Source organism: Tupaia chinensis, unplaced genomic scaffold (assembly GCF_000334495.1).
Source record: "Tupaia chinensis unplaced genomic scaffold, TupChi_1.0 Scaffold000569_1, whole genome shotgun sequence".
Taxonomy (NCBI): domain Eukaryota; kingdom Metazoa; phylum Chordata; class Mammalia; order Scandentia; family Tupaiidae; genus Tupaia; species Tupaia belangeri.
In genome coordinates, this window is record NW_006160083.1 from 1,967,214 (window position 1) to 1,978,039 (window position 10,826).

The 10,826-nt window shown below is 37.8% G+C and overlaps 1 protein-coding gene across 1 annotated transcript in view; it reads right to left on the bottom strand.

Annotated features, from left to right (window-relative positions):
* Nucleotides 1-2,291, bottom strand: part of SYNPR (synaptoporin) — a 356,658-nt gene extending 354,367 nt beyond the window's left edge. The window contains exon 1 of the mRNA XM_006158033.1: nt 2,190-2,291. The gene's annotated coding sequence lies outside the window, so the exon portion shown is untranslated. The remainder of the gene's footprint in view (nt 1-2,189) is intronic.
* Nucleotides 2,292-10,826: the final 8,535 nt, after the last annotated feature.

A 10,826-nucleotide genomic window follows, 5' to 3' on the forward strand; every position in this document is an offset into this window, starting at 1 on the left:
CACGCGCCCTACAGTGAAAATCTCTCCAAAAAAAAAAAAAATGAACACCCCCCCCATGCCCATCCACCCACCCCCACCTCCGAAGTTACTCAGACTCTTTCCTTGGAATTAAGTGAAAGGTGGTTCACATGTTTTTCTCCCTTAGTGGGCTAACATTGCCGAACATAGTATTCAACAAATGACAACAGCATAACTGAGTTCTTTCTATGAGCCAGAAACTGCTGAGGTCTTTATAAACACTGTTTCATTAACTATTCACAAAACCCCCTTGAGTGGTAGCACTAAACCGTGGGGGGGGGGGGGTAGGAGCACGGTTATTGCCATTTTAGAGATGAGGAAACTGCAGCTCATGGAAGTGGTCTGCTCCAGGCTCTACAAGCAGATAATAAAACCAGAGTTGAATGCCAAAAGGAATTAGAAAAAGAAAAGAAAGAGGGAACGGAGAGAAGAGCTCTTAGCCACTACACCAAGTAGCTGATATGTCCCTTTCCTTCTCACTCTTTTTGGATTGATTTCCGTGTATGAAGTGGTCTCCCAGCAACACAGATAGTCCATCTGTTTACTACAAAGGTTTGCCAAAAAGGTTTGGAGTTTGTGTGTGTGTGTGTGTGTGTGTGTAGGGGGGTTATGTTTAATATTTAGAAATGGAGGAGAAATATGGAAAGGAATAGTTTGCAGTCTGGGAGGGGAAGGCAGTAAGCCAAAATAGGGTAAGAGAGAGAGAGTTTCCAGTCTTGATGCCCCCTGCCCATGAATTTTGCAAGAGAAAGACTAGAAATGTAGTTAACAAGAACCCCAGCCGGCCAGTTGCACCATCTGCAGTTAGCCAGTTTTGTTCCTACTGCTCTTCCTACATGCAGATAGGCCCTAAAACAATTAGAAACAGTTGTTTCAAAAATAAGCCATTATGCAACTACCAAAGCAGCGGAGAGCTACTTTAGTGGATCTGGTCTATCTATCTGATTTTATGGGTCAAGGTCTTTAACCTCCACAAGACCTCAGCTTGTTTTTTGTAGTCTGTAAAATGGAACCACAAAACCTACCTTGGTTGATTGTTATGAAGACTCAGTGAGATTTTGTAGGTAACACATCTAGGACAGTTTGGCACTCCAGAATCTCTCAACTTGTATGAGTTACATATCTCAACCCCTGCACTTCTGCAGAAAAGAAGACTCAGAGGCATGCCAGCACTGTCCTGCCCCTCTCTGCAGTGTCCTTCCCTTATATTTGTCCTGTCCTGTTTACTCAATGGTAGTCATGTGAGTTGGTTTGACCAGTAAAATATAGGCAGAGGTAACATATGCATTTCTGGGCGGAAGTTTTAAGAACTAGCACGTGATCTGCCATCTTGCTTGTTTCCTTCTACCAGGATGAATGTAATTTTTACATAGAGACTATTCGGACAGCCTGGGTGCTGGCATAAGGATGAGATGTGCAGACTTGCAACCAGATTTTTTTTTTTTTTTGGAGAGATTTTCGCCATAGGGCGTGCATGCTCGCCAGACAGACAGAGAGAGACACAGAGACAGAAAGCGAGAAATCGCCCCCCTCAGGGAGAATGGTCATGCTGCAATCCCTTCTCCTCCATTTTCCTCTCAGGATCTTGGGCACACACGCACACGCGCCCGGCATGAGTTTTAAGCCACCGGGTCCGGGACGCAAACCATGGTCGACTACGTGGGAGTCCAGCGACATAGCCATTATGCTAACTGCTGGTTCCCAACTTGCAACCAGATCTTGATGGATATACAGTTCGGCAAGAAATGCACTTTTGAGTATAAGCAACTGAGATTTTTTTAGGGCTTTTTTTTTTTTTTCTACTAGAACAGTTGATTGATGACGAATAAAGTATTTGAGCTAAAATGCTGCCTTAGTTCGGTATGACCGGATCGCCCTTGCATTGTTCTTTGCATCATGTTCTTTGCAGCTAGCTTACAGGGTACAACGTCTTCTGCACATGTTTAATGATGATGATGATTAGCATAATAGCTAATATCAATTGTGCCTCTGCTACATGCCAGGCACTTGCTAAGGACTTCACATACCTCATTTAAGTATCATTACAGTCTCTCCTTTAATGGACACATTCAGGCTTAGAAAGGCTAAGTAACTTGTCCAAGGTCATCTACACATTTCTAGCTATCTCTTTAGAGAGGGAGAGAGATTTATTTAAAATAGAGTCTACTTACATGTAGAACTTGGCACTGATGCCGAGCATGATTATTAAAGTGCGAATATTGAGCCTATTCCCTCAGGTCTCGGCACACCCAACGTCTTTCTTTGCTAGTATGGCGGCATGTTTTCCCAGTTCTCCAAACACCATGTGAAGGAAGCTAGAATCATGGGCAATGGCGATGTAATAACTAGACAACAATTGCACATTGTTAGAGAATGTTTTTCACATTCTAGAAATGTATGTGCTTTCAACAGCTGCATCACCAAAATTACCCAGAGTTTCATTTCACATTTGCAATGTTAAATATTTTGTAGACTTCGGGTTAGAATCTCTGTCTCAGACATGAAATATCCTTGGGTTCCCTAAGGAGTTATTTGGGAGAGTTAGACAGATGGTTAAACAGCCACAATATAACTATCAGTGACCGGACACTTCTCTTTTGTCTCAAGTTTGTGAAGGATGATATTCCTCTTACTGTCACAAATCTATTGGAATGTCTCAATAATGTTAAACTTGGTGGGGAACTAATGTTCAAGTGGCCTGAATTGATTTTGTAAATCAAGTCATTTCCAAAGTCTCTTTCGTTTTGGGCCAAGGACTCATAGTTATGAAGACATCCTCTTTTGACATGTGAAGGCGAGCTATTCATTTACTGCTTTGGTTCTGGTTCTGTTATATGGGTCTTTCCTTCCTCCAGGAGACATTTGACACTCTGAAATTTTGGGTTGTCGCAGCTGGGGAGAGTGTGCTACTGGCATCCAGAGAGTAGAGGCCAGAGATGCACTTCAACATCCTACAATACAGAGGACAGCCATCCGCAACAAAGAATTATCTGGAAAACATCAGTTATGCCAAAGTAGACAAACCCTGGCTTACTCTTTCAGCAAGTAAGGATTGCATGCCTATGATGTGCTAGTACTGTTCCAGGTTCTGTAAGCAGCTGGGCAAGATTTCTGCCTTCACAAATCTTACATTACACTGTAGTAGGAAATATTTTATGTCCAATTTTTTTAAATGCTCAATATTTGCTAAACAAGCAAATAAAAAATTAGTTACAAAAGTAACAATTTTGAATCTCAAAGGGGATTCATCTCGAATCAAAACTACAAAAGCTAAGGCATGTGATGGTAATGCAACCGGACCCACATAAGGGAGGTCCTAGATTCATGTCCCGAGACTGCCCTGAGCATGCTTGTCATGCAGGTGCATGCCTGGGATATAGGCCGGCTAGGACCGGGAGTTGATTGTGGCATGAAAACTTCCTTGTGGGTTCCTCTGTCTCTCTCTCTCTCTCTCTCATGGAAAATATAGAGGAATAAGTTTTTAAAGTAATATTTCTACATACAATTGTCTCCTTAAAAAAAAAAAACAACAAAAAAAACACAAAAGTCTTAATCTGCAATAGAAGGACTTGCTCTGTCCAGGCAAATTAAGTCAGTCTTGTTCTCAGGGAAAAACATACCTATGTTTCACCTTCCTGTGTGTCTTCTGACAGAGGAGAAAGTAATTTAAAGTTTTACCTGAACCAACTTAATCCAAGAGGAAACTCTACCCATATATTACAAGACCTAAAACACTGGAAATAAGTCGTAAGTAGAAGTCCGTCCAAGTGTCATACGTTCTCCTCTCTGGTCACACTACTGTGAATGGAGCTACTACAGTAAAACATAGCCTAGGCTGGTTGCTCATAGGCGCTCACCCCGCTAGGAAAGTAGCTTCCCAAGCCCTTCCTTAGGTAAGTGAGTATGAAAGCAAGGCCGACCGCACATCTGTGTGTGTATTCGTTAGTGTGTTCGGTTTGTACAGGGCCACTGGTACATAGGACAGGAGATGGTGTAGAGATATTTTCAAGGACTATAATTTCACAATAAATACAGCATTATCTCTCAACCCTCAAATTGACTAAAATTATCTTTACTTTTTTTATGTTTCTGTCTTCAATAGATGCAGTAAGATGTGCAAAAATATGTATATGTATTTGTTTGGTTTATAATTTCATTAAAAAGTAAGATTCTTTGGGGCTGGTAGCAGCACAGTAGTAAAATACAGCACTCTGTGAAGGGGAACCACCTGGGAAGGTTCCAGGCTGGCATCCAAGGACCTCCCTGGATAGGCTGGGCCCGTGAGTGCCCGTGATATAGGGCTGGATAAGGCTGGGAGTAGATTTTGGCAGGGAGACCGTGGTGGAGGTGACTCTCTCTCTCTCTCTTGCTTATGAAAGAAAAAAACTTAAAAAAACAACTCCCTATGCTTAAATGTTAAAATAAAAAAAAGATTCCATAAGCTTCCCGTGGAAATTCCAGATATGTAATAGGATTGTTCTTGAAACAGTTATAACTGATAGAAAAATCCATATAGAAATGGCCAACATGAACTCACAGCATAACATATTTTTACTATTACCATTTCCATCGTTGCTTTAAACAAAAAAAGGTCTGTGCAAATATGGATAGGCTTGAATACATGCAAGTCAGAGGACCAAAACTCATGTCAAAGAATTTGCCGTCGACCTCAAGGAGTAATTGTAGCAACAGTAATCATAATAATGACTCCTGTAAAATGTTAACTAGATGCTGGACAGAATGCTAAGTACCTCTATAGACATAATTCATTTAATTCCTTCCTTGTAATTTTAAGTATGTACTACTGTTACTCCCATTGTTCAAAGAAATTAAATTTTCAGTTAAGGTTTTATGGAGAGTCAATAGAGTCAGAATTTCCCTCCTACTCTTTTCTACAACTACTACTATTATTCTATGAACTTACTAGAATGCAACTAGGAAAAAAAAAAAAACACTCCTCCTTTACAAAAGCTCAATCATCCTAATTATTTTTGTCTTTTATCATTAGCTGTGTTTTCCAGAACGCTCATCATTTTTGACATTATCCTTGGATCACCCTCATGTTTTTACAAACTCATAGGGCACAACAGCTTCTAGTTAATCTCATATCACCCACAGCAGTTTTTGAATGTGGCAAATGAAGCCCAAAGAACAGATACATCTTGCCTAAAGTCCTTTTCCCCTGGGAAGAGAGTAGCAGCAGGAGTGATGGCACATGTTACGGAATCACACTGATTGAGTTCATTACGCCCTGGCTCTACAGTTTGTAGTTGAGTCCGTTACTTACACTCTTGTCATTCAGTTTTCTTATCTGTGAAATGAAAATAATATTTAGTCATCGGGAAAGTCATAACGTGTTTTTCTGTATGCAAAAACATGTCATGACTTTCCTGACAACCCAATCATTTGACCACCCTCATCACTTTGTAAGAAGGAATAACTGAGTTAACTCAAGCAAAGCACGTAGAAGAATATCTGGCACCAGATCAGCTCACATGGATAGCTACTCAAAGGCCAAGAAATATGGCCAACAGCAGTGGTGAGGTGATGATCTACCCTAGTGACACCCTGTGTGGTTATCATAGAACCACTACTCACAATACATACTTTGAAGAAATTATTTCTTTTCTTGAGTGCTGGACGGTGGCACAGTAGTGAAGTGCAATGCTCTGTGAGCGTGACTCACGTGGGAAGATTCTGGGTTTGTATCCGGAGACCTCCGTGAGTATGCTGGGCACACATGTGCCCATTATCCAGGGCTGGTTGTGGGAAGTAAGTGAATCACAGTCTCAACATTCTGTTGGGGGTGATTTCTCTTCGTCTCTTTCATTCCGGGAAGAAATAAACTGACAAACTTTTAAAAATTATTTATTTTCTTACCTTTTCTCCTTTTCAAAATTCTTATTTCTTTTTCCTTCCAATCCTCTCTTCTCCCATTCTCCTTAAACCCCTAGACTTTCAGTTGATCTTGGAATTGTTTTTTTCTTGGAGGTTAGTAAGATTTTTAGGTCATTTAAAATACCCTTTTTGAGTAGTTTCCAGATACAAATAGACTTATTAGGATTATGTAATACAACTGATTTTTAAAACTTTTCTGAAGACTATAAATAGAACTCTGATAGAGATTTTTATGATTTTCTTAAAAATAGTTTCACTTGGGAATATTTGCAACCTCTAATAATTTTATTTTGGGGAAAAATATTTGTACATGAAAAGCATTCTAGATGGTAAAGATAGGAAAGATCAGATAGATTTTACAATATATTTATACAAATACAATCCAAATTATACCCTATGCATTTACTTTGTTAAATTCTCCAGAGAATCTTTAGACCTTGTGCTTCAATATGACAAAACAGCTTTTTCATCTGCTCTGACGGAGGTAAAAGAAAACCTTACTCTGCTCAGCAATTATGAGAACCCATCTACTTACTCCCTCCTAACCCAAACCTTTATGAAAAAAATAAATAAATAAACTCAATTCAAATACAAGACTTTAGAAAATTGACTCTTTGGGCATTGCAGGGTCATACTGTCTGCCTGCTTCGGCGCTTTCACACAGCTTGCCAATGGTGTGAGGACACTGCTGAGTCCACACACACAGGGGGAAGCAAGAACCCGATACCTAAAATTAGGTTTCTCCTAAATTATATTGTGCTGCACTCTTACACCTGCTTGGCAGATAATACCCAGAAGAAAGGTACAATTACATAGTTTCTTTGCCAGAAATAGAAAACAGGTTAAAATAATAAACACTTCTAAAAAGAGAAGGAAAGGAAGCAGGGAAAAAAGAAGGGAAGAAGGAATAAAGGAAAGAAGGGGAGAGGATATGAATGAATTGGAAAGAATCTTTTCCTCAAACTGTAGTCAGCAAATATCATCAACAGCATCATCGTGAGTTCCTTTTCATCAGAATTATGTGCCAGGCATTGTGATAAACTCTTTATAACACTAAGAATTAATTATTATTACCCATATTTTACAAATAATAAAATTAAAGCATGAGTAAATTAAGTTACTTGACCAAGTGCATATAACTAAAAGGAAACAAAGCCAAGTTTGAAGCCAATAATTCTCTAGAATTTGAACTAATTTATATTAATACCTTCTGATTAACACATAAAATATACATCTTGCAGCTCAGAACTGAAATACAAGGAGATTGATGAGATTCCTAGTTAACCACCAGACTGAACTGCCTAATTAAATATTCGGGAACTGGTTCACTCATATTCTCAATCTTTATTTCAGTCTGATCATTGATGATTTTTGCAACATCATTTGATCTTAAGAAAAGCATGGTTCTCTTTTGTTTGCAAAATATCAGAAGAATTTCTTGTGTGAATTTCTTCAGTGCTATAGGATGCTAAAAACTAATGAGGTAAAAAAAAAACCTAATGAGGTGACAGCAAAATGTTTGATTCAAAAAGGTTAATCACTATGTAGCTTTATTCTTTCTTTCTCTCTCTCTCTCTTTTTTTCTGAGCGACGTTTTGCTATAGGCTGTGTGCACTCACTGGAGAGACAGAGAGATGGGAAAAGAGAAATCGCACACACACACCTCCTACTCCTCGGGGAGACCAGCCACACCAAAATCCCTTCTCCTCCATTCTCCTCTTGGGATTTTGGGCATGCCCACACTTGCACCCAGCTTGAGTTTCAAGCTGCCGAGTCTGGGACTTGAACTGTGGTCAACTATCTGAGAGTCAAGTGCCTTAACCACTAACTACGTCACCTACTGGTCCCTAGCTCTATTATTTTCTTAGCTAGGGGCCACTTATGTTCAATAGTAGAATGAGAAATGGAACACATTATGAAGTTCTTCAGCTAGTGAAATGAACGTTAGATTTCTTTCCTTAGTGTGACATATAAATCAACCCAGCAAAAAGTGTACCTTTTTTTCCCAAGTGACTTTTATCTCTATGTAAAGACCAACTAAAAGTAATGGTTTTTGGTTTAATGTATGTAGCTTGTGTGTTTGTTTATGGGGAGAAAATATAAGCACATTAACATCTGATATGCCTTCTGCTCTCTTTGTTTTGCTATTACAGAGGTAACACATACAAAATTTCAAAAATATAGAACTATATAAAGTAAAAATAGAAGTCCCTGTTCCTTCACCTCACACTTATATTGTCCAAGAGTAATTAATTTTCTACATAGAAATTTATACATGCATGTATTTATGTATACATATATATGCATATATTATATAATTATATACATATAATCATTACCTTTATTGTACACTCTTTAAAGTAGCATATATGTAATTTTTGAGAGAAATAATATATAACTTATTATATAGCCTGTTTTATCACTTTTCATTTTTGTCATCACTACTGTTCCTTGTTGTTACATGTATTGATACACCTACTTTATTATTTTCAAATGCTGCATTGTGTTTTATTATTTAGATGTACCATAATTTACCATAATTTATTTACCCAATCTTATATTATTGAGCCTTGAGGTAGTACCTACTTTCTTGTTGCAAATACAGCAACATGTAAATATAGATATACTCATGTTGTATGAGACTTTGTAGGTAATTTCCTAGAAGTGGAATTACTTGATTAGGTTGAAAATGTTTGCTTGTTTTTGGTTTTTACCAAAGGGCATGTGTAGTCCCTGGAGAGAGACACAGAGAGAGAAAAAGTGAGAAAGCACGCCCCAGGAGGAATGGCCAAGCTGTAATCCCTTCTCTTCTATTCTTTTTTGGGATTTGGGCATACATACACATGCACCCAGCATGATTTTTCATACCACTGGGTCCAGGATTCAAACCATGGTCGGTCATGTGGGAATCCAATGCCTTAACCATCATATCACCTGCTGCCCACCCCCAAATATGTTTGATAGGTAGCTTTCTGCTCTCTTTAGTTCTATCAAATTTCATAAATGGTTACTGAGTACAGAAAAGATGCTAGTATTCAATGCCATAATTTTCTATGGGAGGAAGTTCCATTTTTGTTATACACAGTCTTTAAGGGATTTATAGCAGAAAAGACTTCTTGTTTGCTTACATTCATTCTCCTTTTTCTTTTAGTAGGTTTTCTAAGATTTAGCTAGACACATGTTTCCACAGATAAAGACTACACTTTCAAACCTCCTTTGCAGTTAGATGTGATCATATAACTAAGTTCTTATCAGTAGGATGTGAAAACCTTGATGGATGCTTTCTGGTTTATGTTCTTTAAAGGAGTAGGTCTATAATCCCTTTGCCTTCCTTTCATTCTGATGGCTGGGATCCATATTTAATGACAGGAATAAGAGCAGCATCTTGGAGCCAAAGATGAAAGTCATGTATGGAGGATGGTAGTGCCTTCTGATACCTGATCTGTTACAAGGCAGTACTTTGTTCATGCCTCTATGTCTTGGAATTTGTTTGGTGGTTGTGACAGTGCTTTAGTCTGTAACCCTAACACAAAGTCCCTCAATGTGTAATTCAAAGCGTATCTACTTTGGGAAGGTTTCCAGATTATTATCTTCTATAGTCATGTACCAGTCAGAATTAGTCAGTTTCATCCTCTATTCTTTGTAGCTTGAGAATATTTCTTTATCATTTATCATCTCCTGGTTTTATAATAATTGGCTTAATTTAGTGTCTGTTCCCAGCCCTAGAATTCTTACCAAACTGGTGCTACAAACTAAGTGAGGTATCCCTATCATGTGCTCCCATAATACTCTGTACTGTTTTGTAACAATGACATTTAAATATACTTTTTCAATGTTTATGTTCCCATTATAATGTGTAAGCTCCACATGAGAAGAACCTTAATTGTCTTTTGAAGAATTATATCTACAATTTTTATAACAAGTCTGGCACACAGAAAATGTTCACTAGATGAATACATAATCTCTTTGAAGTTAAATATGGACTACTCGTATTTGTAGCCCACTAATTGCTAAACTCTGTCTTAGTTGACCCATAAATGTACAATGCACCAAACTAGATTTGAATAGGCTCAGATTGGATGAGATGGGATTGGGTCCTTAAAGTATCAGTTCTGTGCAAGGTAGCAGATGAGTATTTTGGACCTAGAGTGTCCTAAGAAAAATCTACCTGGCAGGGGCCAGCAGGGGGTATACTGGTTAAGGTACTAGATTCCCACATGCCCAACCACAATTCGAGTCCCAGACCTGGCAGCTTGAAAATCAAACTGAGTACATGTGTGTGTATGTCCGAAATTCCAGGAGGAGAATGAAAGAGAAGGGATTACAGTGTGGCCATCCTCCTTGGGGAGTGATTTCTCACTTTCCCTTTCTCTGTCTCTCTCTGGTGAGTTGCATACACCCTACGGAAAAATAAAAAAGTCTATCTGGTGGTATTTCTATGAGCAAATATTTTAAAATTATTTTATGTCTTAGAAATGTTTGTTGGCAATAATAATAATAATAATAACAATAATAATAATAAATGAGCCAGAAAGAATTATTTATTACATAAACTCAAAAGTGGGTCTTGAAATCTTAAAAAAACAATTTTGTTTATATTTGCTCCCTGCCTTTAATCTTTACACCACCTTTCCATGGTCAAGTATTTGTGAGAAAAATTCATCATTTATTAATTTCTTCATTCATAAGTAAATTGTATCCATATGTTTTTAAGAAAGTAGAAAGTATCTTTATTACATAATTGGAGAAAAATATGTTAGATATATATATATATATATATTATTGATATATATATATCTCAATAAATGACTTCTCATTTATTACTATTAAGGTTATGATATTTCATAGATATTTTATAAGTTACATAGAAACTGAAAAAAATTTATGATTCAAAGTGTAGAAATTTGAAA